Source organism: Felis catus, chromosome B4 (genome assembly GCF_018350175.1).
Source record: "Felis catus isolate Fca126 chromosome B4, F.catus_Fca126_mat1.0, whole genome shotgun sequence".
NCBI classification, from domain to species: Eukaryota; Metazoa; Chordata; class Mammalia; order Carnivora; family Felidae; genus Felis; species Felis catus.
The window spans coordinates 45,693,199-45,717,915 of NC_058374.1; the positions used below are offsets into that span (position 1 = coordinate 45,693,199).

The following is a 24,717-nucleotide window of genomic DNA, read 5'->3' on the forward strand; positions in this document are numbered from 1 at the left end:
AACATTATTGAAATGCCTTTTGAAATTTGAAAGGGGTCCATGGGTGTACTGGCAGATGGTAATATTACCGCAATAGTCATTTCCTGATCTTGATGGTTTCCCTCTGGTTATATAAGTGTCCTTGTTTGGAGGAAATACACACTGAAGCAATAAAAGGTAATGGGGCATTTTGTCTGCACCGCTCTCCCCTAGCTCAGAAAAAAAAAATAATAATACCTATAAGTGTGTGGATAGAACGAGAAGACACGTGTGGTAAAAATGTTACCAATTGAGGAATCTGGATAAAGAATGTGTAGAAGTTTTCGTGCCGTTCTTACAATTTTTCTGACTTTGAAATCGCGTCTAAATAAAAAATTTTAATGTGTTAATGTTCTAGAAAATGCAACTCACCTGCAGCGACAGAAAGCAGATGACTGATTGAACAGGGAGGGGCCAGAGGCAAGAGTTAGGATGACGAAGGGGCATCAGGAAACTTTGGGGGGGAGGGCGTTGGATACGTTCGTTATCTCGATTGTGGCAACGGCTTTCTTGGTGTAAATATATGTCAAAACTTACACTGGACACTTTATAAAACTCTATCAATACGTAAAACAATAGAAAAAATGATTTTGAAAATTCCTGATATCTGCCAAGGGGTTCCAACCAACCTCTTTACCATGTGGATGCTTTTTTGTCACGCATTTCCATACTCCTGAAATGCCCTATCCTAGGAACTTCCTCCACCTTACCCTCTCCTTCATGTTAGAGAAGATAATGGATTTCCATCCCCTCCGTTGACTCTCCCTGCACTGAAATCTGGTGGGTCCTTCATTAATTCAACAAATCTTACCGTTCAATGTTAAAGCACCCTACCCTTTACGATATCTACAATGGAAGTATGTAATCTTTTCTGTTGCTCTCCTTATAAGCATTTCATAGGTTCGTTTTTATGTTTCCTGCTTGTTTTTACACTAGAATTGAATGTCGAGATGTTTCTATTCTTGGAGCGTAACATCTTGTCAAAGTGCATTGCACGGCGCGTACCTGGGTAACATGAGGGGAGGAGGGACAGGAGAGGGAACACAGTGAACGTGGCCGAGAGAGTGGGCTGGAGATGTGGCTCCAGTTCCACCACTAACCAGCCACCTGCCAAGAACGCTTGGCTTCACTTCTTTCCGTCTAGATTTCCGCGTATGTCAAAACGTTGGATCGGATGTCCTATCACCCACCTAGAAAATGTTGTCAATCTTGGATGATTTGAGTAGTGACCACTAGATGGAACCCGTGAGCCCACACATGTGGACTTGGGCGCTAGAAGGTGAGGCCTAGCCACACCAGAAAGCCTGGGGGGAGACGTGAGCCTGTGTTTGATGCAACAGGCCTAGTATGTAGAAAAAACTTGCAACGTTTTCCCCACAGACAGTGGTGTTTTCGTGTCTTTGCCATCTGGGCCAGGAAACTAGCCTTCAGAGGAAGTCAGGCCAAAGTGAAAGCTGTGCACTTTCATTCCCCTCTTTGCTAAATCCGAAGGGTCTTTCACATAAAACTTGCAAATCCCGCGTGAGTTTCTGTATTATCTAAAGTGAAACTTATTTAGGAGTTCCTCATGTTTTTAGCCACATATGTTCAAAATGAATAGTTTTGAGAGACAGGGGATGTTAATCGCTTGTGTCAAGGGTATTCGAGGGTGTTGGAGAGAAATCGTTTTTTTTTAGAATTTGAAAATGAAATCGCTGTGAGATGAATTAAAATGGACACGAATTTAAAAACTATCAAGCTATAAGTGGATAGAAAAACGATTGATTTTGCGGCATTTTTGGATGCTAATAAATTAATGGTTAGCACTTGTCAACACTTGTTAGAAGTATCAAATGCTATAGCGTAACTGATTCCTTACTGTTTATAAGTCGCACATATAAGGAGTGACACGCTACCCCCTCCCTGAATAATGTTTTTCTTCTGCCACTGACCTTTCCTGCTGAATATTTCGAAACCCTTTGTAAACTTACTTCGGCATCTCTGTGGGGCATTCATTCCCTTCCCTTGCACACCTTTAACAGTCAGAAGCTGTCTTTCTCTCTCTCAGAGCAAATAAACTTAGCGAAGGAGATTGTCTTTTTTTTTTTTTTTTTTTTTTAAAGTAGGCTTCATGCCGAGCACAGAGTCCAACATGGGGCTTGAACTCGCAACCCTGAGATCGAGACCTGAGCTCAGATCAAGAGTCAGACGCTTAACTGACGGAGCCACCCAGGCGCTCTAGAAACTGCCTTTGATAAGAACAAATACAGATACTTGGAAAAGGATGATGGTAAGACTGAGAGACACTCGCATTCAGATTCAACAGCACTTAACGAGAAAGTGGTCTTTGACAGGAATTTTAATTCCTTTATTCATGCCTCACAACATCATTGTCAATAGCCATGTCAAATGACGTTTTATAAATGATGAAATGAGGGGCGCCTGGGTGGCTCAATCGGTTGGGCGTCCGACTTCGGCTCAGGTCACGATCTCGCGGTCCGTGGGTTCGAGCCCCGCGTCGGGCTCTGTGCTGACAGCTCAGAGCCTGGAGCCTGCTGCGGATTCCGTGTCTCCCCCTCTCTCTGCCCCTCCCCTGCTCACGCTCTGTGTGTCTGTCTCTCAATAATAAATTTTTAAAAACGTTAAAAAAAATGTATAAATGATGAAATGAAAACTTAGGGATGTTAAGCCATTTGTGCCAATAATACAAGTGGCAAAGTCAGAATTCAAACCAAGGTCTCTTGGTTTCGAGCCCGGTTCTTCCCAATACACCAAGGTGGAGGAGATGATGAATTATCTCAGCTTTAACATAGAAGGTAGAGACCTCACACGTGAGTCATCACGAAGCAATGAAACCGTTTTCCCCATCTTTGTTAGAGATGCTCTCTTTGTCTTACCCTTTTTCACAATTATTATTCTTTTTCACTCAGCAAGGAAGAATCTCGGACTTCACATTAGCACACACGGCCACTTCTTTGTTTTTAATTTTTTTGCTAATGTTTTATTTAGTTTTGAGACAGAGAGAGACAGAGCATGAGCAGGGGAGGGGCGGAGAGAGAGGGAGACACAGAATCCGAAGCAGGCTCCAAGCTCTGAGCTGCCAGCACAGAGCCGGATGTGGGGCTCGAACTCATGAACCGTGAGATCGTGACCTGAGCCGAAGTCGGATGCTTAACCGACTGAGCCACCCAGGCGCCCTGATTGTTCTTTTCTTTTTTTTTTTTTAATTTTTTTAATGTTTATTTATTTTTGGCAGAGAGAGAGAGAGAGACAGAGCATGAGTGGGGAAGGGGCAGAGAGAGAGGGAGACACAATCTGAAACAGGTTCCAGGCTCTGAGCCATCAGCACAGAGCCCCACGCAGTGCCCAAACTCACGAACTCACGAACTCTGAGATTATGACCTGAGCTGAAGTCGGACGCCTAACCGACTGAGCCACCCAGGCACCCCACGGCCACTTCTTACCAATAGTGCGATGCTACCTAAGCTTTTGCGTGTCAACAGCACATGAGAAACAAAATCCTGTAAAAGCCTTGACAAATCGCAACACAAGGAAGGCGATACAATTGCTAAAGGGCAACCTCCATTCTCCCCACCCAAACCAGAGGGAAAAGGCATCTGCGGCCCTTAGGCTGAAGGCCCCCCAACAGTATCAAAGACCTGGTTTTGTTGTTGTTTTAAAGGGCTGGTGCAGACAGTGCATTCTCTGAGCTGTGTGGGGTGAGGGTTTTTAAGTGTTTTTCTACACTAGTGTCTAAGTGTTTAAGTGTTTTCTATACACTAGTGCGGGCTGCCTCGCTCCAGCCAATCCTTGTGGAGGCAGCGAGATCTGAGCCCTTTCTTTCTTTCTTTTTTTTTTAAATTTTATTTATTGTTGAGACAGAGAGGGACAGAGCATGAATGGGAAGGGGCAGAGAGAGAGGGAGACGCAGAATCCGAAGCAGGCTCCAGGCTCTGAGCTGTTAGCACAGAGCCCGACGTGGGGCTCGAACTCACAGACTGTGAGATCATGACCTGAGCTGAAGCCAGATGCTTAACTGACTGAGCCACCCAGGCGCCCCTGTTTTTATTTATTTTTGAAGGAGAGAGAGAGACAGAGCATGAGCGGGGAAGGAGCAGAGAGAGAGAGGGAGACAGAGAATTCGAAGCCGACTCCAGGCTCTGAGCTGTCAGCACAGAGCCCGATGCGGGGCTCGAACCCACAAATCGTGAGATCATGACCTGAGCCTAAGTCGGACGCTCAACCGACTCAGCCACCCAGACGCCCCAGGAATTTCCTCCTTCTCTTAAGAGAGCAAAGAGAGACATGGATGTGGAAAGGAACAGGGAAATTTTTCCGTCCAAGGCTTGATAAAGTTGACGTCTTCCTTCATTGCTTCCTGCAGTTCGGGACCCAAGACTGGAGTAAAGGAGTTAGGAGTTCTGCTCTTCAGCCCCGTAACTTTCATCTCAAACTGAGGGCATTGCCCTCAAAATAGAAGCCTCTCGTGAGGAGTGGAGGAAGGCTTGGTCTATGCTCCACGTCTGCTGACCTGGAGGGAGGACAGTTGGGCTGTTATTGTCCATTTCCCTTTTCAGGGACGTCCAGCCCCGGTCAGTTCCATGCACAGCAGAGAAAGCCCGGTCTGTTAGCCCAGCCTGCTGACCAAGTCTTGGCAGGTCCTTCTATTTTGGCAAGGCTGAGCCAAAAGAGAAGTTTTGTTGTGCTACTTACTTTCTCTCATAGCATCTCTGGCTCAGAACTATCAAAGTAGCCTGTCAGTGCAGAAGGCAGGCATTCCCCTCCCATATCCTCCCACTCCTGCCTCCCTCCCCCCACCCTGCCAGTGTTTCTGGTCTACTGGGGTTTTTTTGAGCTTGCTCAGTGGGGGAGGAAATCCCACTTGACCTGGCATTCCTTTCTGACAATTACCATATGCCTCTAGAGACCTGGGAAGCTTCACCGTGGCTTGCGATGTCACTGTGGGGGCCATTCTTATCCCGGATAGTGCTGAAAGCTTGCCTTTTCTGTTTCTTCTCTGTCTTCTTTTTCTTTTTCTTTTCTTTTTTTTTTTTTTTTAATTATAATAAGCTACCTTGTCTCTGTGAGATTCGGTGACAGTGAATTTCAAGGGCTAATTATTCCCCCCATTAAAAAAAGTTTCCTCTACATCATTTAAAGCGTGCTGCCTTGTCCCCAGCCTGAGATGATTGGCACAGGTAGCCAGGATGAGTTTAATTAAGGGATTTTCATGTGTCAACAGCTGAGAATAAGTCTGACTTCTCTGACACAAGGGGAGACTTTAATTAAAGTGAGAAATGGCCATTATCCCCGGGGGCACATCCTCCTCTCCCTTCCCCATCCAGATCTTCGCCTGTCTCTCTTCCCCTATGCCAGGAAGAAGGTATGGGACGGAAAGGTTCCACTGCCCAAGATCGCCAGCCACCTGCAGAAGGGCAGTGGACACCTGCTCATCGAGCTAAGAACAAGGGGCTCTGGGGCTTACAGAATAATTGTACAAGTCTCACGTGGTTTCCCTAAAAGCAGTGACAGCTCAAAACGTTATTCGCCCCCAGTTTCTAGAAAATCTCTTTCTTTACTAAGTTACCTCCAAGGTTTTGTTTGTTGAATTTTTGTTCAATTGTTTATTTTGTGAGTGGGAAATACATGCACATGGTAAAAGGGTATGTGGTGAAAAGCAATCTTCCTCCTCCCTCAGTCCCCAGCCACCGAGCTCCAATTTTCTTGCATACGCTTCTAAAGACATGTTGCTCAGTTGTAGGTTTATGTATGTGTGTGTATTCAGTTTATCTGAAATTCAGATTTAATTGGGCATCTTGTATTTTCTCTGGCAATCCTGTACTGGGTGTCACTGTTTCTAGGCTCTTTCTGGAACAGAAGTCAGATATACAGATATAAAAAATACATATAGGGGCGCCTGGGTGGCGCAGTCGGTTAAGCGTCCGACTTCAGCCAGGTCACGATCTCGCGGTCCGGGAGTTCGAGCCCCGTGTCAGGCTCTGGGCTGATGGCTCAGAGCCTGGAGCCTGTTTCCGATTCTGTGTCTCCCTCTCTCTCTGCCCCTCCCCTGTTCATGCTCTGTCTCTCTCTGTCCCAAAAATAAATAAACGATGAAAAAAAAAATTTTTTTAAATACATATAATTATGATATAACACGTAAATATATATTATAATACATACATAATATATAATATATAAATAATATATGAAAATATATTCTCTCATGTTTCTATACATTATTTCTGTATCTTTTATCTATTGTAATATATAAAACATAAATGGATAATGGAGATACATTTATTATTTCTATCTCTATTATAATATGTAACATATATCATATAAAAATAATATTTATACAATATATTAATCCACATTTATACACATAACTATTATTATTTCTGTATCTTTCTGTGTGAATATATATGCCATATATATCTTACATTGATATGAACTCATATTTAACTTTAAATATATTAAAATTTGGGGCGCCTGGGTGGCTCAGTCAGTTGAGCGTCTCACTTCAGCTCAGGTCATGATCTCGCAGTCTCGCGGTCCGTGAGTTCGAGCCCCGTGTCCGGCTCTGTGCTGGCAGCTCAGAGCCTGCAGCCTACTTTGGATTCTGTGTCTCCCTCTCTCTCTGCCCCTCCCCAGCTCATGCTCTGTCTCTCCCACTCTCAAAAATGAATAAATGTTAAAAAAAAACAAAATTAAAAAATATATATTAAAATTTGAATTAACTACATACTTTATAAATTAAAATTTATAAACTGAATGTATATTTAAATATGTATTTAAAGTTAAACATGAGTTCTTACTAATGTTTGCCATATATATTCATAACTTAAATATGAATATATATGTTTAAAGTTAAATATGAGTTTATATTGGTGTCCCCGATTCTAATCTAGTACCAAAGGGTTTCTTCTATTGTCTCCCTTTTGCTTGTCTATAGCTTCCCCCTCCAACAGGGGAATAACCTTGCCCCCACTATCCACCATCCATTTACTTGTTTGTCCCTTGTTGCTTAGTTTACATGCAAAGCAGTTTCAGGATTAACTCGTAACCCCATGAGGAAGAAACTTACTAACTGGAAAACAGTGGTGGCATTTAGCATTGTTTGCCTTTAACCTTAGGGTGGTTTCCAAAGTTACTTAGGTGACTGTCAAAGACAAAGTCTGCATTCCATCTTGGGATGCCCCAACATCCTGGTGGATTTTTTAAAATTGTGTGCATTAAGGCTCACTCTTTGTGATGTATAGTTCTATGGAGTTTGACAAATTCAGAGTCATTCATCATCCATCCCAGGGACATGTTAGAACAGTTCTTTCACCCTCAAAATCCCCCCATGAATCTGCTTTGTAGTCAACTACTGCTTCCCGTCACCAACCCCTGGCATCTGTTTTTTATTCCTATAGTATTGCCTTTTCTAGAGTGATCGTGCAGTGATTTTCTGCAAAAAAATATATATGTATTTTGGTTCCATTAAAAGTACTGTGCTTCTTGTATGAGAAATGTATTAATATAAGAGATAAAAGTGACATCATATCAAAAAGAAGATGGTTTTGCCATCCAAATTTCATCCTTTTGTGAGGACACACACACACATACACACACACACACCGTTTATCCCACCGACTGATCATTGTGAAAAGAAGTACAAAATATATTGAGAACTTAAGAAAAGAGAACTTAAAAATATTTATTAGGTGTTGGATCCTTGTTAAAAATTTATATTCTTGGCCTAATAAAGACTTTGCCACTCGGAAAGGATCAAAAAGATTGAAAAGTATTCTAATTGAAGATAAGTCAGTCTTGTAGAATCTATTAAAATAGATGAACTTAATTGTGGCAAAGTGAATTTCTCTCTATACATTCTCTCTATACATCTCTCTGCATTACCAATAATGTTAAACATGGTGGTTTTGTTTAGTATCTGTATAAACTTTCGAACTTGTATCGCCTGCCCACACATCCAGATCTGCCTCTATGGGCTTTCTTGAGAACTATTTGAGCTTCCTGGTAAGGGCCTCTACAGGTCTTGCTTCACTGGTACGGTGACTTCATGTAATCATTAAGGTAATCACCACCTCACCAGAGCAGAATAGCGGGCCCTACAAAAATTGAGACTAAATTCTCAATAAATGTGGTCTCAAATTTCAGAAATCTAAAAATTTTAGTGTATCCACTAACCCGTTGATGCATTCAGTCAACCAACAAACATCCACTGAGAACATTTCAAGCACATCGTGCTATCAATTGAAAATACCATGATGATAAAGCTTAGGATCTACTATCAAAGACTTACAGAGAAACCAGAGTAAGAGACCGTGAGGCATGTTAGGAGAAATGTGGTCAAGGAATGTAAACCTTGGATGGAAATCAGAGCGTGCTTCCCAAAGGAGAGGACAAGAGAGTTCAACCCTGGGTTACTCTCTTCATCTTGAATGTGACTTCCAAGAGTCAATGGTTTGGTTTCACTAAACAAGTGTTGATTTAGCAACTCTAGGCACTATTTGGACCATTAAGACAAGTGAATTATGAAACATGCCTCAGAATGTAAACTTACTTTCCTCTGTCACTATTCCTTGCTCTATTTGACAAAGTAATGAACAGATGAGAGTCATTGAAACCTAGTAATTAATGAGTATATAAACACTTGAGAATGCTGTTTAAGTGTTTAAACACCCTTAAGGGTCCATGCATAAGTCAAACATGTCACTAGTCTTTTCATTTACACCACGAATTGACCTGGCAAACTTTTTCCCATGCAATTTAAAAGTAAGGTTCAAATCGGCCTATATAGAAACAACTGCAAATGAAATGCCTGAAGTTGTATTTAAAACAAACAAACAAACAAAAAAAATCCACGAAAATTCCAACAATGGTTATCTTTGGATTGTGGGTTGTGGGTCATTTTTCATTCCCTTGTATGTTTTTTATATTTCCTGAGAGCTCTCTATTGATCATGCGTTGCTCCTTTAAGAAAAACTTGAAATAAAATTACAAAACCCGTGCAGGGATTCCAAGAACACTTCAGCGTAAACTCTTTTGTGAGCAGTTCAATTTGGGCCATGTTTAACGTCAATCCCTTCATTAAGCTGGCTACACATAGCTCCTGAATCCGAGAGCCCAGTAATGTGAAACATACTGGAAGACTGTCCAGCAAGAGTAAGCAAAGGCCAGTGAGATAGTGTTATAGAGAACTGACAGTCTAGAAGCTGAGTTAGACACCAGTGGAAAGAGAACTGGAAGCAGAAGGGGCAGAAACAGAGAGAAGTTCCATCATCACAATAGCAGACCATTGCTTAGAAAGCAACAGACGTCTACTCTAAAAGGACAAGATAACAAGATTAATAGAGCTGCTTCTTATCAGAATGGCGTTTTAGTGCTCTTTGAGTCCTGTGTGTTCTGTTCCGGGCTCCGCGGCTGATGAGATTATCTTGTTCTGTGTCTGCTTTTCACGTGTTCTTACAACACAAACCGTCAACTGAGGCCACCTGAGGACGTATCTGCTCCTTGAAACCTACAAGAAGCTAACTGGCATAGACAAATATTTAGATTGTATCCAGTTTTAAAAAATCTTTTTTCAAAACACTGTGATAAACATACTAGAAGAGAAATTTTTGTCTGTGTTTATAGTTACTTCCTTAGGACTGAGCCTTAGAATAAAAACTGACGGGTCAAAGGGTAAAGAAATTTTTTTCATTTTTTAAAGGTTTATTTATTTATTTTGAGAGAGACAGAGACAGCATGAGCAAGGGAGGGGTGGAGAGAGAGAGGGAGAGAGAGAATCCCAAATAGACTCCACACTGTCAGTGCAGAACCCATGCTGGGGGCTGAACTCACGGAACCGTGAGTTCATGACCATGAGATCATGACTGTGAGATCATGACGTAAGCCGAAACCGAGAGGTATATGCTTAACCGACTGAGCCACCCAGGCGTCCAAGGGTAAGAACTTAAATACTGCCAAACAGCTTGTCAAAAACTGCTTTGCTTACTATTGAGGTTTATTGGTTTTGCATGACTTTTATATCTTTTAATTTTCTATTTTGTGCGTTTTCTGCTTCTATTCTGTGTCTATATGGCTGATGCTATATTTAGGCGGACCCAGTCTCCATTTGCAACATATTTCTTCCTTATTTGACTCCACTATGGAGGGGACAAAAGCTAAATTTTGATTTTCACCCTCTCTGGTTGGTATGAGAAATAAATCTATAGGCACATTCTCCAAATTCTGCCTTCTTCCTGCTTGAACTGCCGGGAGACACAGCAATCATTTTGAAACCAGAAAGATAAAAGCTACCTGCTAAGAATTTGTGAGTCAAAAGGGTTAATCCTTGGACATTGGTGATGTTTGGGGACAACATATCAGCCTGGACTGATTCCCACGGGATTTCTTATTGCCGGAGTAAAACGGCCCCTTCACCTCTTCAGCCACTGGGGTAGGTTTTTCTATTTCTTGTAGCTAAATGCAATTTTGACTTGCTGCACCCATTTTTTCATGACTTCATCTATGCACGATTATCTATCATGCTTGTTGCAAATATTTTCCCAGTTGTCCTTTAGTTTGTGATGTTTTCCAATGCACATATGGTTTCATGTTTATGCTGTTACATGTACCCATTTTCTCCTGTGGTTTTTTTCAATTGAAAACTGGAGAGATGTAGTTGAAGAATTTTGAAAGTTATTGGAGTTGTAAGCAAAACAGAACACAGTCTATCAATTGTAACTGAAAACGATGAACAAAAACAAATCATATGTCTAACATATGGCAGTTACGTGTACATTTATAGTAATGAAAATGGGTTGAGCTTCTTAAATTCCCCTAGTAAGATACAGTGGTTCTTAGACTGGTTAAATACATATGCATGCACACCCATATACATACAATCATGCTATTTATACCACATACTCGGGCCAAAATGACCAAAAAAGTTGTCAGCAGATAGGCAAAGATATGCCAAGGAATGAAAAGAACAAGAAAGCAGGAATATATATTGAACGAAATATGATGTAGGGCAAAAAACAATAAGGAGGCCCCACACCACCATTTTATTGATAAAGCTGCACCGTGATAAGAGTCATGTGATTTTATCCATAAACACTACATAGTTTTATACAGAGCAAAACACACTAGAAACACATGAAGAGGGGCACCTGGGTGGCTCAGTCGGTTAAGTGGCCGACTTCAGCTCAGGTCATGATCTCGTGGTCTGCGGGTTCGAGTCCCAAGTCGGGCTCTGTGCTGACAGCTCAGAGCCTGGAGCCTGTTTCGGATTCTATGTCTCCCTCTCTCTCTGCCCCTCCCCCGTTCACACTCTGTCTCTCTCTGCCTTTCAAAAATGAGTAAATGTTAAAAAAAAAAAAAAAATTTAGGAACACATGAAGAAAATTCCAGAAATGCAATTTCAGTGGGACATTTTAATGTGTTTTACTCTTTGACAGGTAGGACAAGCAATACATAATATAGAGCCGAGGGGTATAATTAACATGTTTGATTTAATCAATACGTTCAAAATTATGTATGCTACAAAACAATGTGCCTTCATTTTTAGTATGCCTGAAATATTATAATTTAATATTTTGTTGGACATCGGGGAAATCATCAATTGAGCAGATTACTCCCTGTTCTTTCAGGATAAAGCAAGAGGGATTAATTTTTTTTTTTTCAACATTTTTTATTTATTTTTGGGACAGAGAGAGACAGAGCATGAACAGGGGAGGGGCAGAGAGAGAGGGAGACACAGAATCGGAAACAGGCTCCAGGCTCCGAGCCATCAGCCCAGAGCCTGACGCGGGGCTCGAACTCCCGGACCGCGAGATCGTGACCTGGCTGAAGTCGGACGCTTAACCGACTGCGCCACCCAGGCGCCCCAAGAGGGATTAATTTTAAAATTAAAACATAAGCTTTTGGCTTTCAACTTGGAGGAGGTGAAGGGACAACTCTCTTTGATGGTCCTGAGCCCAGGCTCATCTGCCACCAGCCACCTCCGCCATGATGCCTAAGTTCAACCCCGGTGAACTCAAGGTCATACACCCGAGGCGCACCGGTGGGTAGGTCAGTGTCCCGGCCCCCAAGATTGGCCCTCTGGGTCTGTCTCCAGAAAGGATTGGTGATGAGAACACAAGACAACCAGTAATTGGAAGGATCTGAGGATTACAGTGAAACTGGCCATTCAGAACAGGCAGGCCCAGACTGAAGCGGTACCTTCTACCTCTGCCCTGATTATTAAAGCCCTCATGGAACCCCCAAGAGACAAAAGGAAGCAGAGGTACCTGGGTGGCTCAGTCGGTTGAGTGACCAACTTCAGCCCAGGTCATGAGCTTGACGTTTGTGAGTTTGAGCCCCACATCAGGTTTGCTGCTGTCAGCCTGTCAGCGTAGAGCTGGCTTCAGATTTTCTGTCCCCCTCTCTCTGCCCCTTCCCCACTTGCACTCTCCCAAAAATAAATATATTTTTTAAAAGAGATGAAGAGAAGCAGAAAAATATCAAGCACAGTGGAAATAACACTTTTGACGAGATTGTCAACATTTCCTGGTAGACGCGAGAGAACTCTCTGGAACTATTAAAGAGATCCTAGGGACGGCCCAGGCTGTGGGCAGCAATATTGATGGCTACCACCCTCGCAGGTGACATCACCAGTGGGGCAGTGGGACGCCCCACTAGTTAAGAACTAAGAAGGAAGGGGCACCTGGGTGGCTTAGTCGGTTGAGTGACTAAGTCTTGATTTTGGCTCAGGCCATGATCTTACAGTTCATGGGATCAAGCCCTGCATCAGGGTCCACACTGACAGCACAGAGCCTGCTTGGGATTCTCCCTACCCGCCCCTCCCCCTGCCCCTCCCCATCTCATGCACCTGCACACGTGCTCACTCTCTCTCTCTCAAAATGAATAAACAAAAAAAACAAAACAAACAAAGAACTAAGATGGAAAACATTTCAATAAAGGATCATTTGACAGCCAAAAAGAAGTAAATTAAAAAATTGTCTAAATTCTCTTTTACCTGAAAGACGAAATCTACTGCTTGTATATACCACATTTTGTCTATCCATTTACCAGTTGGTAGATGTTTGGGTTATTTCTACTTTTTGACTACTATGAATAATGCTGCTGTGAGCATTTGCACTCAAGTTTTTATGGGAGCACATGTTTTCAGTTATTTTGGGTGCATATCCAGGGTTGGAATGGCTGGGTCATACGGTAATTACATGTTTATTTGTTTTGAGGAACAAACAATTTTCCAAAGCAGCTGCACCATTTTAGATTCCATCCAGCAATGCATCCTCCCTAGCACTTGCTACTGGCCGTCTTTTTTAGTGTCCTGTCCCCGGAAGTAAGGGTTACACGCAGCTCCCTTGATGCTTGTCTGAAGCAGTCACGTCTTTTAGGTAAGAGGTACCTGCAAAACCCTCTGTGTGTCCGCCAATAAGAGCCATCAAATGGATGTTCAGAGCAGCTTAGATGCTTGGACACATTTATCTTTTCACAGAAGACTAAACTGAGGGTGAGTATTATCTCAATATTTATGAATGTCGTCTTGGGGTAGAGAATTAAAAGGGCTGGAGAAATACCTCTTGGTTGATCTCCGTATCTCTGTCTCTTGAAAGTTCTGAGTCATGCTTAAGTAAAAGAATCAAAGTTTCATTTTGCTTTCTGGAATATATATATATATATATATATATATATATATATATATAACATCTTCTTTAGCCATTCATCCATCAATGGACAGACAGGTTGTTTCCATATCTTGGCTGTTGTTAATAACGCTGCAATGAACACGGGGGTACAGATTATCTCTTTGAGCTCTTGTCATTTCCTTTGGATGTATACACGGAAGTGGGTTGCTAGTTTCTGTGGTAGTTCTATGTCAAATTTCGTGAGGAAGCTCCATACTGTTTTCCATAGCGGCTGCACCAATTTACATTCCCACCAAGAGCACACAAGGGTTCCCTTTTCTCCACTTCCTCACCAACACTTGTTATCTCTTGTCTTTCTGATGCCGGCCATTCTAACAGGTGTGAGGTGATAGCTCATTGCGGTTTTGATTTGCATTTGTTAAGGGTCCATTTGCATTTTGTTCTATAAAGGGGAAATTGACCGAAGACGTCCCAAAAGAGTTGGACACAATAGACATTGGGACATTGTCTTACTCTTTCGCTGTTTCTTGCAAAAATCTCTGCTGTCAGTTTAAATGATAAGTATGGCCGGCCTTTCGTCTGATCGTAGTGGTGAGGTCTTGGGTTCAATCTCTGAGATAGAGTTAGAAGAGTTCTTTTAACTTGCTTTGGTCTTAGGTCAGGAAATGTCAAATATCTCTACTGTATCCATTCTCAAGCCCATGACAGGCATTGTTACATATCATGTCACACCACACTGTCCCACCGAGTTCTACTTCTGTCTTAGAATCCTTGGTGGTACAGAGTTTCAAGAAGCCACGGCTAATTGATTAGATTTGGAGAATAAAGTAAAGCCTATTCACCACCCTTGTTCTAAGAGCTATCCAAGTCAATCTAGTTTACCTAAGGATAGTCTTCTCGGGACTCAGACTAGCTCATCACAGTTCTGAACTGGTGTTGGAAGCTAAAGTCACAGCCCTTTAAAAAGTGTTACTTGTTTCTACTGTGTCCTCAATGCGTGTGCGTGCTTTGCTAAAATCCGAAGTAATTTAAAAACCCTACGCCTTCCCCACTTTGTCATGATGGAAAAGGCCATTGAGCACCTTGAAAAAGATAATTTATTTCTATTACCTCAGCCAAATGTGAACTGTGGCAAATAATTCTGCCAATATGTCTCCACTTCTATGGCTCCTGTCTTCTTCGTATGCTGCCCTTCCTCTCTTGCTGAGTTTCACTTGTCTGGAGTCACTGCTTTGGGGAGCTATGGTCAGCCATGCCCGTCACAAGATTTTCCAGCCTCAGTTCTCTTCAACTGAAAAAATACTAGGTCAACTAATATCCAGTCTGTCCATAAAGATTAGATTCTCTTCATTTACTTATAAGATATATTATCATCTGCAAAGTTCTAAAACACTTAGCAACAGACTATTGCTACTGCTATATCTATCCCCTCACCTCACCCTTCACCATTGCCAGTTGATTTTCATTCATTCTTGGCCAGCTTTAATGAGACAGAGAGAGAGCATGAGCATGGGAGGGGCAGAGAGGAGGAGACACAGTGTCCAAAACAAGCTCCAGGCTCTGAGCTGTCAGCACAGAGCCCGACGCGGGGCTCGAACTCACAAACCGCGAGATCATGACCTGAGCCGAAGTGGGACGCTTAATCGACTGAGCCACCCAGGCGCCCCGAAGCGTGTTTTCTCTACATCAGCACTAATAACATTTTGAGCTGGGTAATTCTTTGCGGTAGACGTCTGGTCCTGTGCAGTGTAACATCTTTGGCCTCTACCCACTAGATGCCAGTTAGCAGCCCCGCTGTCACCACCCACCTCATTATGACAACTAAAAATGTCTCCAAAAATTACCAAATGTTGTTGGAGAGCAGGCGACAAAATTATCCCCTATTGAAAACCGTTGCTATAAAGGAAACCTAAGTGTTATCATGCATATAAAAGGGCTGTATATACTGTGCACTTTAGGAACTATTGTATTTCTTATTATTTTTATTTTTTTAATGTTGACTTATTTTTTTTTTTAATTTTTTTTTTCCAACGTTTATTTATTTTTTGGGGGGCGGACAGAGAGAGACAGAGCATGAACGGGGGAGGGGCAGAGAGAGAGGGAGACACAGAATCGGAAACAGGCTCCAGGCTCCGAGCCATCAGGCCAGAGCCCGACGCGGGGCTCGAACTCACGGACCGCGAGATCGTGACCTGGCTGAAGTCGGACGCTCAACCGACTGCGCCACCCAGGCGCCCCTAATGTTGACTTATTTTTGAGAGAGAGGGAGAAAAGGAGAGCGAGCGCATGCAAGGCAGAGAGCTGGGGAGACAGAAGATCTGAAGCAGGCTCTGTGCTGACACCAGGGATCCTGATGCGGGGCTTGAACTCATGAGCCATGAGATCGTGACCTGAGCCAAAGTCGGATGCTTAACCAACTGAGCCATCCGGGTGCTCCGGAATGACTGTAGTTTTCAACAGGTGCTTTGTCAATATGTCGGAGAAGAATGTGAGAAAAAAGTAGATGCAAAGAGTAGGGAGGTGGTTTTTAAGTGGCATTCCACGTTATTGTCTGCATGGAAGTTGTCTCATGAGAAAAGACAGACTGTCTAAGGATGTCTTAAAAGAGGTTGTGACCCACAATCCAGGTCATCCCCTAATATAAAAAAGGATCCACTATCTAGCTTTGATAGAAATCGACTCAGTGTCTCCAGCCCCCTTAAAATTGATCAACAGCTTCATAAGGACACATAAAGCATGAAACAAGAAAATACTTTCCATCAAGTGAGGTCAAGAGATAGATAGCATGATTAATCCGAATCTACAGTTATTTGAGTTGCCATCAATAGCAATCTGGTTTATCTACGATTTGTCGTGACAGGGGTCTTAGAAAGTAAAATGTGCACATGGGTAAAATTTCAAACCGTACAAGAGATATTCGTTGGGAAGTAAACTTCATCCTCACCCCTGACCTTTAGTCTCTGTTTCCTGGAGCAACCACTGATATCAATGTCTTGGTCATCGGGAGATATTTTGTGCATGTGTGTGTGCACGTACACACGTGTGTGTGTGTGTGTGTGTGTGTGTAGGCATCAGTGTAGGAGTTGAAATTCACACATCAATAATCCTGTAATGACAAAAACAAAATCAACCTTTAGCCCCAACTGAGGAAAAAAAACACCTTGCTGGTCACTCTGAGAAAGGGAAAAACCTAAGTATTACACATTATTCCCCTCTCTGGTCTTCTTTTAATACTGTATTTGGTCAATTCTAAGATGCCCACTGTCAAATTTCAGCATGGCTGAAATTGGAAGGTGTCTTAGATTTCACCTTACATTCAGTGAAACACAGAATTGTTCTGATATTCATAATTAGATAGCTGATAACCCCAGGGGGTACATCATTCTTTTATCCAGACGTTGGTGGAGTAAATTATCATTTTAAATTTTCTGAAAGGGTGAAAGAAAAGAGCCAGACTCTGGCTTTGACAAAACAGCCAGCTTCTGGGTGCAACACATGGAGATGTACCAGGCCCACCCTGTAGGGGGCGCTGATGGTGTCCGATTATCTTTCATTTGAGGGGTTTCATCCATTACGTCTGCACACTCTCCTTCCTGCCCAGGTTAAATAGGCAGTGTGGTAGAATGGAAAGAATCTGGATTTTAGGGTTAGGAATGCCTGGGTTACATTTCTGGGTCTGACACTTTCTATGTGGTGCTGGGCAAGTTATCATCCTGAGCTGTAGTTTCCTCCTCTATAAAATGGACATAATGATTGCTCCTTCTCAGGCTCATGGTGATCATTAAAGCCTCCAGCAGTGTGAATGCCATGGAATTCTTCCCTTGTTTCCTTCCTTCCTTCCTTCTTCCTTCCTCTGTCTCTTCCTTTCTTCCCTCTTCCTTCTTTCCTTCCTTTCTTCCTTTCTTTCTTCCTTCCTTCCTTCTTTCCTTTTTTCTTCCTTCCTTCCTTCCTTCTCTAACTGTTATCTATCCATCAGATATCTATTGATCCATCTATCTATCCCTCCCCCAGGTGTTAGCCCTTGGAAATCCCCAAGCCCTCCAGTTTTGTAGGGTCATCTTGTGCTTTAAGATTTAATAAAAATTAGGGGCACCCAGATGGTTCAGTCAGTGAAGCATCCACCTTTAGCTCGGGTCATGATCTTGCAGTTCCTGGGTTTGAGCCTGGCCTTGGGCTCTGAGCTGGCAGTGCAGAGCCTGTTTGGGGTTCTCTCCCTCCCTCTCTCTCTCTGCCCCTCCCCTGCTGGTTCTCCCTCTCTCTCTCTCTCTCTCTCTCTCTCAAAATAAATAAATAAACTTCAAAAAAAGATGTAATAAAAATTGACTCACAATCCAGTCCCACTTAAGATGGAACATCCCACGTCCTTCCCGATATCCCCGGGCAGCCTTTGTGGGGCCTTTTTGTTGCTTCCACTGAATTCCTTCTTTCCATCCTGCATTTTACCTCCTGGGCTATTGGTGGTTCCTTTGAAACTATGTCACTCTGACAGCACGCGAAACCCCTCGCCTCCAAAGTATGGCTGACTTAAAGCCATGTGTGAATGCTTTATTACACTCCGTGGCCCTTAAAGAGGAGCTCATACTGCAAAGCACAATAAAACAACAGATATGTTCCAACTGGATACCAGGCTTCCGTGCAGGATGACTGCATAGACAGGGTGCACTCTGCACCAGGCCACTCAGGTTCAAATTCTCGTTCCATCACTTACTAGCTACGACCTTGGTGTGGGGAGAGGCAGTTTGCCACGTGCCCCAGGAGTCCCTGCATGTCCTTGCTGAGTGTGCCAAACCACAGCCCCTCATCATCCCCTGACCCCGGCAGTTTCTGGAGCCGGTCACACAGCAATGAAGTCAGTCAAGGCGCTCACAACTCGCATACTTCACAACTCGCTTGCTATAAAAAGTGCCGACCCTTCGACCCTGGGTTTCTCAGAGGCAGCATGACCCAAGGTGTGAGTAGCTGCCATCTGGGCCCATTGCTGCTTCATGGGACTTAGAGGCAGGGGAACCTGCGGCCGTGTTGATGCTCCCGCTGTTGGCTGCGCTGTGAGTCATAGACATCTCGATCTCATCCGATCCGTCGCATGTCCACCTCTGCACCCATGACGTGAGGGCCGACCAACGCGGTGCCGGCTCACTCGGGTCCTTGCAAGCCTGTTACTCTTTGCCATTTGGGGCTTTTCCCTGATACTTTAGTAAGCTACTTAATTTCCCTATGCCTCAGTTTCTACACTTGACTAAGGGGAGAAAAGTAACAGCGTTTAACACCCATCGTTGTGAGACTCAAACCAGCCAACATAGGTCAAGCACTTAGAACAACACTTAGAACTGGCACATAATTACGTTAGCTCCATTTTTTCTCCTGTCTGCTCCTAACTTCTTGCCCTTTAAAACTCAAAATTCTTCTAAACCTTGCCTTCTAACACTCAAAGTTGTACCTTTATTTTGCAGGGAAATGTACTTTTCTTTGTCCCACTGCTAGGTCACTACGGCCATGCCTTGTGGGTTAACTTTTCCCAAACAGAATGCTTAACAAAGACAGTTTTCTTCCCTAATCAGATTTTTTTCCCCCTGCAGTTCTTAAATGAGTCATGTTTGTGTGTTTCTGCTACAACAGAGGTGGTATTCAAATCGTGTAACAGGCGCTCTTGCAAGGGCACTGACCCATCAGAACTTTCTGGAAAGTAAATATACCAGCAAAAATCAGGCCTAGCTGCCGTGATCTACATACTCGGGGCCAAAACATGTTTTTTGTAATATAATAACTTAAAGTATTTTCCCCTTTCCTGCTTCTAAGAGACCGATCAGCTTCTAGCTAGGGGATGTTGTTAACCTAACTTGAGAGGAGGGGTGAATAGTGGGTGTAGACACAGAATTAAAAAAGCTTTGAGAGGTAGTAGATCTATCTATGTAAAAAAAAAAGGGGGCTACGTGGGAGGAAACACAAGATCCCAGGAGCAAAAGGAGGCAGATGAGAAAGGAGAAGTGATCTGTAGGGTAAAGCCAGGATGAGATCAGCGTTCCTGGAGAGAGGGGACAAAAATGTTTGAGTTGCTCCCAAGACGAATAAAAGTTTGGGGAAAGGAGGTGCCTAAGAAGGAGTTTTAGAACTTTTGACATGTGTTATGTGATGCAGTTCTCGGGTTCCTGTCTCTTTAAGAAACATTTAAATCAACACATGAGTTTCAAAGATCATTTTGGAGTGAAATTTGTGCTTCTTTAGAACTTGACACCATGCTGAGGATGGTCTTAATTTCTCTTTTTTACATTTATTTATTTTTGAGAGACAGAGACAGAGCACAAGTGGGGGAAGGGCAGAGATAGAAGAAGACACAGAATCCGAAGCAGGCTCCAGGCTCCGAGCTGTCAGCACAGAGCCCCAGGCGGGGCTCGAACTCACGGACTGTGAGATCATGACCTGAGCCGAAGTCGGACGCTTAACCGACTGAGCCACCCAGGCGCCCCCCTGCTGAAGATGGTCTTAATGTCAGCGAGTTAACGTCCCAGTGTCTATTTATACATAATATTTACAATAGAAACAGGAATATAATTATTCGAAGGATTTATATTCGGATTATGTACAACATTCAAAACCCGCAAACGCGTACACACATTATACAATATCTGGGTATACACTGATATCACTCGAGACATGCAGCACGCAATGAGTCTCACTGCAGTTATCAAATACACGCGCGCGTGCCTGTGAGCGCACGAAAAGCATCACAACCGAAGGCAGGGCGAACGCATGCGCAACGTCACGTGGCTCGCTGAGACTCCAAGTGAAGGTGGAAAAAGAAAACGTCTCTTGAAGGTACAATAAGTCGTTGGGTTTTTGTTGTTGTTTTTTCTTTAAGCAACCGGGGAATCAGGTTTGGGGGTGACTGTGGTTCTCTGGCGGTGCTCGTTTGCAGCAGAGGAGGAAGGGCAGAGACCATTGCATAAAGGTAGGAAAACACAGCGCCCGCGAGTTGGGTCCAAGCGGAGATGGATACTAAAGAAGAGGGAGGAGCCAGCAAATTGCCAGAGCCAACTGGGGGTGGGGAACCGCGTGGGAGCAGGCTTTACTTCGCTTTCTGTCCACTGACGTTGGTTCCGTTTCGTGCTGCGTTCTGTTGCGCTCCGAGGGCAGCTCTTCCCCGTACCCACTTAGCCCAAACGTTTTTCTCCTGGATTGAGGGAATGCAGCGGAGATTTAGGAAATCCCAGAACCTGCCACAATTTGCAGTGTGCGTCAACCTGCCCTCATGCTTGCCTTCTCTCTGCCTCAGTCTCCTCTGCTCATTAACCTCCCTGCTCCCTCGCTGGTGCAAACAAATTCCTTCCTTTGGCTTACGGGTAGTAGTTAAGAAACCAACTTGTGTTATAACATGTCCCTAGGATCTCCGTCTTCACCCCACGGCGGTTTAAGGGTTTTCTTCCCATCCAATTCCTCCCCGCCAGGATGGAGTTCTTGCAAATAAAAGTTTTTTTCACCACCTCCGTCATTAATTGTGCAATGAATATATTTTTTTTCTTGTGGTGGGGTAATATTTGCATATTTATGTGGGTTTTTAAAAAATTCCTTTTACTGATCTGTTTTTTCCCCCACCATTCAAGGAGTGTTGGGTTTTTTTTTTTAATTTTTTTTTCAACGTTTATTTATTTTTGGGACAGAGAGAGACAGAGCATGAACGGGGGAGGGGTAGAGAGAGAGGGAGACACAGAATCGGAAACAGGCTCCAGGCTCTGAGCCATCAGCCCAGAGCCCGACGCGGGGCTCGAACTCACGGACCGCGAGATCGTGACCTGGCTGAAGTCGGACGCTTAACCGACTGCGCCACCCAGGCGCCCCAGGAGTGTTGGGTTTTTTAGAGCTCGAGATAAAGAGACGAAACAGGGTGAACAATTAAATGCCTAACTTTTAAGCTCTTGAAAAAAATTTTGTAAAGTCCATAGCAGAGCAAAAGGTCTCAAAAGCTTTGACTTTCGATTACGAGCCAGGTACTTGACGAAAAAACAAAACAGAACAAAAAACAAAACGTGTTTGGGTTTTGTTTTGTTTTTTTTTTATCCCCAGAGTCTGGCTTGAAATACCCAGAGCCAAAACTTGGAGGACCGAGTACCTGATATTTATACCATAACCACACAGAGGAGTATGTGATGTCATAAAAGGTGTCCCGTTCAGAGGATAGGGTTTGGCCAACCCATGGGAAAGCAAGGATTGTGGGAGATGTGTTAAGGGCTCAGTGACTGGTGGGGCCTGGGATCTCCACTCCTTCCCAGAAGGCCAAGTCTCTGTGAGAGGCAGCATAAGCTTGAATACCTCTGAGGCATTCCAGAGCAAATAGAACCATCGCTTGACTTCGGGGACAACCTGAGTGACTCTAAACCTTGGAGGACACCTTTACATCTGCCCAAGCAGGACAAGGATCAGGGCTGGGGCTGGTCGTAAGGGTCTGAGGGACCCTCACAGAGTCTTATACCCCAGCGTGATGCAGGGGAAGGACCTGGAATCACCAGGCTCCCCGAGAAGCTGAGTGCACAGGTGCATCTTTGTGATTAGGACAAGGAAGACAGAGAATTGAGGTGTGACAGCATGAGCCCCGGCAGCAGCACCAGAGAGCAGTGCCCCAGGCGAGTCCAGACAGAGACATCTGTGGTCCGAACCCACACATGCCCACCCCTGATGCCACAATTTCACACAAGCACCTCTCAAACTCAGAGGCCATCCAGGAACAAAAGGACCAGAGCAGGGTTGGAGGATTGAGTTACTCGTAAGAGACTGAGCTTTAAAGTGAGAGTAAATTAATCAGGGTACAAGTGAAAAATGGAGGCTCATGAACTAAGCTGGAATCAGTTACAGAGAAATCATGAAAATGTGTGTATAAGCCATCCCGTGGTAATGCAAAGTTTGCACTCCCGAGTCTTTTGGGAGGGTTACCTGGCAACAGCTACTAAAATTAAAAATGCAGGGGCGCCTGGGTGGTTCAGCTGGATAAGCACCCATCTTTGGCTCAGGTCACGATCTCAGAGTTCGTAAGTTCAAGCCCTGCGTCAGGCTTTGTGCGGACAGCTCAGAGCCTGGAACCTGCTTTGGCTCTTTTAAAAATAAAAGAGCCAGGGGCACCTGGGTGGCTCAGTCGGTTGAGAGTCCGACTTCGGCTCTGGTCATGATCTCACGGCTCATGAGTTGGAGCCCTGCATCGGGCTCTGTGCTGATGGCTCGGAGCCTGGAGCCTGCCTTGGATTCTGTGTCTCCCTCTCTCTCTGCCCCTCCCCTGCTCATGCTCTGTCTCTCTCTCTCTGTCAAAAATAAATAAACATTAAAAAATAAGTAAATACATAATAAAAATAAAAGAACCAGAATGCAAAGAGATGTGTATAAAGATTTTTATTTTGACAATATTTACAGTGTCAAAAGACTGGAAAAAGCTTGAAAATATCTTATCAGTGAGGATGAGGTGCATAAAAACTGCACATCCAAAGCCTGAAATACTTTGTAGCAATTAATATGTTGATATAGATTAGTTTTTAAAGAGGAAGTTACAGCGGGAGTGTATGTTACCTTATTTTTGTTGAAAAATGGGGGTCCTTAGGCATGTTGTTATAAAAATGTAAAAAGATACATCAAACCGTTAGCATTAGCTCTCCAGTGTTTTGAATGTAGTTCTGAAGGAGGACACTTATTTTCTGTTCATATACTTCAATATTGTTTGACTTGAAGCAAAGAGCGTGTTCTAATTCTGTAATATATTTTAAGCCGTAAAACAAAAATATGAAAATATAGATATGAGAAGGGGGGAAAACCCTCAGTTTAGCACTAACTTTTAAATTATACTCTCAAAAGTGTCCAGAAAAAAAGTGCATATCTTTCGGAAAGATTAGACTTTCACTTCTCTCCTGCTTGCCTTCCCTTAACTCTGCACCTCTGGTAAAAGCGATGAAATATAGTGAAAGGGGTGGGGGCGTGGGGGGAGGTACCTTAAAATAGATCATTTACATTGTGAAATATACTCAAGAATTAAGATTTGATCTTGAAAGCTTCTGAGTCCTAATTTTCAAGGCCTCCATTCAGCCTGGGGAATCGAATCTCCCTTTCTCGGATAATGCCCCTTAATCTGAGAGTTACACCCATCCCTCCACCCCCCATAACCTGTGCCCACGCCCTTTCCTGTTTCCCATACTCCCCACATTCACATCCCTGGATCTCCTTGTCTCTGACCTAATCATTTCTTTTCTTTTTTTTTTTTTAATTTTTTTTTAATGTTTATTTATTTATTTTTGAGACAGAGAGAGACAGAGCATGAGCAGGGGAGAGGCAGAGAGAGAGGGAGACACAGAATCTGAAACAGGCTCCAGGCTCTGAGCTGTCAGCACAGAGCCCGACGCGGGGCTTGAACTCATGAACTGTGAGATCATGACCTGAGCCGAAGTCGGACGCTTAACCGACTGAGCCACCCGGGCGCCCCAGCCTAATCATTTCTTTTAAAAAAAGGTGTTTTTTTATGTTTTTATTAGAGAGACAGAAAATGAGCAGGGGAGGGTCAGAGAGAGAGAGAGAGAGAGAGAGAGAGAGAGAATCCAAAGCAGTCTACAGGCTCCGAGCTGCCAGCACAGAGCCCAATGCGGGGCTCAAACCCACAAGCAGTGAGATCATGACCTGAGCCGAAGTCGGAAGCTGCACCGAGTGAACCACCCAGATGCTCCTGACCTAATCATTTTTTATTGCTGCCTACCTAAAAAAAGAGAGAGAGAAAGAGAATGTCACATATGGACATCATAACTTCATTGTGGGAGGTATGCTCTTAATGGATGGAGCACTGGTGGGAGCACTGAGAATCCACACCAAGTTCCCCAGTAACTTGTCTCATGAAAATCACTTCATCCTCAGACATGGGATAATGGAAGGGGGCAGGGCTGGCGAGGCCGGGCGGTTCCTTAGGACAATTCAAGTAGGAAGTGTTCCAGGCTGTGTTCAAGGTGGTCCATAACCGCTAGTAAGTTTAGCAAGGAGGGAGAGGAAAGCAGCATCAGAGAAAAGATCAGAGCTGAAGGAGTTGATAGGGTGGTGTGTCAAACTTAAAATGGAAAAGAGA

The 24,717-nt window shown here is 43.7% G+C and overlaps 1 protein-coding gene across 1 annotated transcript in view; it reads left to right on the top strand.

Annotated features, from left to right (window-relative positions):
• Positions 1-20,457: 20,457 nt before the first annotated feature.
• ETV6 (ETS variant transcription factor 6) overlaps positions 20,458-24,717 on the top strand; it is a 315,993-nt gene continuing 311,733 nt past the window's right edge. Inside the window, exon 1 of the mRNA XM_045061379.1 lies at positions 20,458-20,586. The gene's annotated coding sequence lies outside the window, so the exon portion shown is untranslated. The remainder of the gene's footprint in view (positions 20,587-24,717) is intronic.